This window comes from Macaca mulatta, chromosome 8, assembly GCF_049350105.2.
Source record: "Macaca mulatta isolate MMU2019108-1 chromosome 8, T2T-MMU8v2.0, whole genome shotgun sequence".
NCBI classification, from domain to species: domain Eukaryota; kingdom Metazoa; phylum Chordata; class Mammalia; order Primates; family Cercopithecidae; genus Macaca; species Macaca mulatta.
The window spans coordinates 95,957,465-95,963,464 of record NC_133413.1 but is presented as its reverse complement, the minus strand read 5'-3'; positions in this window follow the sequence as shown (position 1 = coordinate 95,963,464).

The window sequence follows — 6,000 nt, the reverse complement described above, 5'->3', positions numbered from 1 at the left end:
GCTAAGGTCCAGGGAGCTGAGTTGCTCCGGATGGCACAGGACAGAATGGAAAGCAGACATACAGGTATAGGTTGGACATTCAAGCTAACCTAAATCTAGCTTCCAGAAAAGACAGGTTCACACAAGTCTATTCCAGGACGTAACTAAGGTATGCTCCATTGGTTTTAAGACTGTGCTCACAAAACTTGTTTTCTCTCTTTATATCAAACACAAAAGCTGTCCTGGAGAGCTACTTATAAGGACAATGAGACTGCTCCTGCCTCCCCACCACCACACACTCCCTTCAATCAGAAGCTGGTTCGCCACCTTGAAAGATCTCTCTTCTCTGTTGTCTCAATGACTTCCACGGGTGACTCCACCTTGAATCTGCTCTCAATCATGTAAAAGCCATCCTTGTTCTATAAGCTATTTGCTTTCCTTTACTTTGTATATATGTGAGGAAACAGATATTTTTTTAAAGAGCTCTAAAAACAGATCATCCCAACAAGATTTTGTCTTAGCACTTTTTCTGGAAGCACGAATGGACTTCCCTGCTAAAACGTGGTACTCCAAGGTGTATCTAAGAAATGAATTTCCTTCCATCCAACTTTCCCTTTAAAGAAAGCTGTCACCTTTGCCTCTCTTTATATACGTTTTTCCTTATGTTAAAAAAAAAAAAAAAGAAAGAAAGAAAGAAAAATGGGCCAGGCACAGTAGCTCACGCCTATAATCCCAGCACTTTGGGAGGCCGAGGTGGGCAGATCACTTGAGGTCAGGAGTTTGATACTAGCCTGGCCAACATGGTGAAATCCCGTCCCTACTAAAAATACACACACAAAAAAAAAATTAGCTGGGTGTGGCACAAGCCTGTAATCCCAGATACTCGGGAGGCTGAGCTGGGAGGATCTCTTGAACCCAGGAGGCAGAGTTTGCAGTGAGCTGAGATCCATGTCACTGCACTCCAGCCTAGGTGACAGAGTGAGACTCTGTCTCAAAAAATGAAAAGAAAAAAAAAAGTATGTATTACCTTTCCCTCCCTGTCAGGATAGTTATTAGAATCTAAATAGTGAGAAGTCATTGAGAAGAACAAAAATCTATGTATTTATTTACAAGGTATTGATATTACTAGACCCCTTTTCCTGTATCCAGTAGCAGTCCTCTCCATATACAAGGAAATGTACCATTCATTTCAGCATTGTTTATAACAATGAGAAATAACCTAAATGTCCATTGACTGAGGAATGGCTAAATAAACAATGGCAATCCATAAAACAGAACATTGCAAAGCCAAAAAAAAAAAAAATACTCTTTGTATAATGGCCAAATGCCAAGATAATGGGTTTCGGAGAAAAAGTAAAACAAAACATGTAAAACAGAAAGAAAAATAAAATTACTCTTTGTATAGTAATAGGGCCAAATTCTAATGTATAAGAGGAAAAAGTAAGGGACAAAAAAAGTGTATACAGTATGTATTATTTGTATTTTTTTCAAAAGAGCAAAATGATACATGCAGTTATACCCATGTATATGCATCCAATATCTCTTTAAATGTATGAAATAAATTGATAACTTTGGTTTTCTCTGGAACGGAAAATAGGAGAAGATTTTTTTAATTTTGTACCCTTTTATATCTTTGAATTTGAAACCACATGAACATAGTACCCGTCCAACAAAATTAAATTAAGATCATAAATAAAAATATCCCTGGGTGGTTTTTCACAATGTGTGAGAAACTCAAGATGCAAATGCTACCCAAGTGAGCTGAGTTGCAAGTCTATAGCCTCATGTTAGTTATTCGTGTGGCACAAGATTAATGGCTCATGTTCTTCTTGCTTTCACTTTTCTCCCATTTAAGCCAGATATTTCTGCTCAAATTTTTGACCACTGGAGAGCACACAGTGACCTTTGTTTCTGGCTCAAAACAGCCTGTACTCTCCCCTCTGGGTCTTGGGTGCCTCAGCAGTATTCTTCCCAAGCCTAAACTCTCAGCCTGTGGTCTAAGCAGTCACTTGAGCCTGAACTCAACTAGTGGTCAGCATCAGACCATAGAACAGGATGGTGTAAGAGGTCCTGGATTAGAAGCTAGGCTGAGTTTGTGACCAGTCTGTCCAACTTGGCAAAACCCCATCTCTACTAAAAATACAAAAATTAGCCAAGCATGGTGGCACATGCCTGTAGTCCCAGCTACTTGGAGGCTGAAGCACGAGAATCGTTTGAATCCGGGAGGCAGAGGCTGCAGTGAGCTGAGATCACACCACTGCACTCCAGCCTGGGCAACAGAGTGAGACTATGTCTCAAAAAAAAAAATGGAGCTGGGGGCTGAGCTGGCAGGAAGGCGATGGGCAGAGCAGGGGCATGCATCCTGACACAGGCAGCAGTCAGTGGCTATGATATAAGACCAACCACAGGTCAAAGGCAAGGTCACAGTCCAAATTGGAAAACTGGGGCTAAGGTCCAGAGAGCTGAGTTGCTCCAGATGGCACAGGACAGAATGGAAAGCAGGCATACAGGTATTGGTTGGACATTCAAGCTAACCTAAATCCAGCTTCCAGAAAAGACAGGTTCACACATGTCTATTCAGGATGTAACTAAGCTATGCCCCCTCAAATGGTTTTAAGCACTTTTCCTGCTGAGGATGTAGAGAGAGGGAGCCAGGATTCTGCAAGCGCCACTTGTAACATGTAGCGAGGCCAAATGTGATTCTCTCCCCTCCCACACTCAGTGCTGTCTAGCCCATATTTTACACCCTAAGAAGCCATGGGTCATTGAGTTCAAAACACACTTTCTCCATCCACCCCATGAGGTTAGGTTGAATGATTTGGGTGCAGACCTGGTGTTTAACGAGACAGGTTGGTGACATTAATGGTAATATGTAACTGTGAGTTACAAGATCAACCCACAGCTAATTTCAACAACCAGAAGTTGTGGTGCCTGAGACAGTGTCCAGCTGCCATGGTACCATTTGTTTTTGTTCCTTGTTCATATTATGATGAGGGGATTAAGTTGTGTTCAAATTAGCTTCATCTAGACACTGCAGTTCAAGTCTTTCGTCAGTAGCTGCATTTTAATCCTACTGGGTTTAATAACAATACTAAAAATCTTTATGGTATGTCATTTAATCATCGACCTTTGCATGACTTCAACAGCAGCCTTACAAGTAACAAAGAATAAATCCTGTGCTTGCCTCTAGGTTTTCTGCAGAGGTAGTGAAAAGAACTGGATTTTCAAGTTCACTTTGGAAGAGGCAAGTAGGAAGGAGACTGAAAGCTGCTCGTAAATCAGTAAATCAGTTGCTTTAGGCAGGACACCTGCCCTGTCAGTCTCAGCTACATCCAAATGGAAAAATGGGTGATCTAGGATTACCCTCAGGCAATGCCAATAGCCAAGGCACTAAAAGGTCACATCTATTATTGCTGGCATTTCTCTCCCCACTGGGCTGTTTTTTGAGTGGATGTCATACTCATCTCATACAGAAGGCATGTCCATCATGCTAGGGCAGTGCTGTCAATATTGGAGCTAATAAAATAAACCCTATTTTTCTTTTCCGCAAACTTCATTATACCTTATACCTAGCTGCTGCTAAAAGGTGATTCCTTTTTTCCTTACCACTCCAACATTACATTTTAGGGACATGAATCCTTAAGCAAAGTTTCATTTGCTGCCTCTGATTTTAAAGTCAAAATGAGTCTTTTAAAAACATTAGCCAAAATAAACGGCACAGTGAGTGCCATACTCAGAAGAGGCTACATAAAGCCACGACATGAACAGTCAATGCTCCCTTGGAAGAAGCCACTGGCCTTTACTAATAATATCATGTTCGCCAGCAAACAATTTGGCACTGTTTGCGTAGCATCAGAAGTTGGGGGAGGACTAGAAACACAATCTTAACACACAAAAATAAATGTGGATAAAAAAGTGTAGCGACAGCTGTTGCCAGCTGCAAGCAACCACGCAGTAAAATCCTGTCCAGCTCTGCAGAGGACTGTATGAGGACTCTTGGAGCCTGAGATAGGAGCGACAAAAGATTGCATTGTAAGAACATCGAACGTGAACCCTGGCTAGCAAGCACCCCTAGGAATTACCAACAGGAGGAATTGAGAGCATTGCCAAGAATTCATCTTGCCCAGATCGAATCACTGCGTAAAATCAGCCCTATTTATTCTAAGCAGTCCACATTAATAAGCTTCATTCTAACTGAGCGGTTCTTAGTCTATGAGGCCCGTAAGAACTCCTTTGGAGTCGGCGGATCTCCATTTTAAAAGCGTTATTGACACAAACCTGGGGAGGTGTTTTTCCTGGAGTTCTTTCTCACCAGACCGGTTCTGGCTGCCTCCTGGGTGATGATGGAAAACTGAGGCACTTGCCAACATGTCATCCCCTCATTTTGCAACCCTCAGGCAGTTGCACAAAGGCTATGTGGAACTTTACCAACTAGTTAAAGGCAGAGTCTGGGACAGTCTTAAAGGAATTAGGACGACTGCAATGTCCAGGTGGTGCATATTAAGGAACTCCATCACCGGGCCAGATAAACTAGGTGCAAGGGGATGCAATTAAGAGCCTTTCATTCAACACCTTTTCACTCATAACCCTGGGATTTTGAAACGCAGAGCTTTTCAAGTCACGCTTGAAAACTGTTGCCTAAGCAGCCTCTCCAGAGTTTTCTGATTCCAGAAGCTAAAAGAGCCCTAAGAAACCACAGGAGAAGCTGCCTTGCACTCTTTCTGTGGGAGTCACTGAGGACAGAGTTACATGGTATCAAAGATCTTTAAGAGGTCTGAAAAGTCTTCACTTACTTAGAGCTAAACCCATCTTAGAAATCTGCTTATTTAATATGTTTGGGTAACTGTCATTTGCCTGGAGCAACTTGAAAAAAAAAATGTTTAGAAAGTAAAACAGGAAATTCAGAATAAGACATGACCTTGACCAGCTAAATTAATTGCCCAAGTAATCTTTTGCATGAAGGAAACAGGATCGGGAAGGACTTTCATTCAAACCTTGCTATTTTGCCTTTAGCTAAGAGGACAGTATTCTTTTCTGAAATTTTGCTGTGAAGATCCTAATAAATAATTTTGCTTTTTTCTCCTTCCTATGCTAGAAATAGAAGGGAGGAGGATCTATTTTGTTCCATCCTGTGGGCTGATCCTTTACACCTAGGACTGGGAGAAATAAAGTAGATTTTTGTGGAAATGTAGAATATGCATTCACCAGCTACACTGGAATCAGCAAGCATAGATCACGAGTAGCTTGGTCTCTCCACACAAATGTGAGAATGGTAGGCCCTGAAAGAGCCTCAGTAGGGATGCATGTGATAGCCTCGTGGGCTGGGCAGGCTGGCTGTGGAGATGCAAAAACCGCAGCATGCAGCATGCATTCTCTCCAAAGATAATGATGGTCTATACCCCATCATCAGCCCCCATGGACAAAATCAAGCCAAAATTATAGGGTCTGTTTTAGGGAAACTACAATGATGTTGTGAGGTAATAGTTTCCCATATGACTAAACTCTTTTGTGATAACAAAGTAAAAAGTAATGAAAAAGTTATTGTTAGTTTGATTTTATAATTTACCATAGTGGGAAGAATTCTTGACCCAGAGTTTAAAGACTTGACATTCCACTTTTAACACTTCCATCTGACTTTGGACAAGTGGCTTAACTTTCTCATCTGTAAAAGCCTCTTTCTTCCTTTTGAAATGGAAATACTGATATTTGTTTTTCTCAGCCTCCAAACTTCTTAAAAGTTATACCTTAAGATCATGTGAGTAAAGAAATTACCGGAGTAAAATGGTCTCATTCTATTGGGTTACTCTAAAAAGAAACTATTTATATTTCTTTCTTTAAAAGCACCTGTTGTGTCCTTAGTGTAGAGGCTAAAAGTAAAAAGACTTTTTAAAAATCAGAAAGCACTTGTAATCATTCCATTTATTCCTTCCCCATTTATTAGAAAAACTCCAGGATGAGGGGGTCGGATTATGTCCCTTGATTTCAAGGCTGATCAGCTAATGTACCTCATCCAATCCTTGG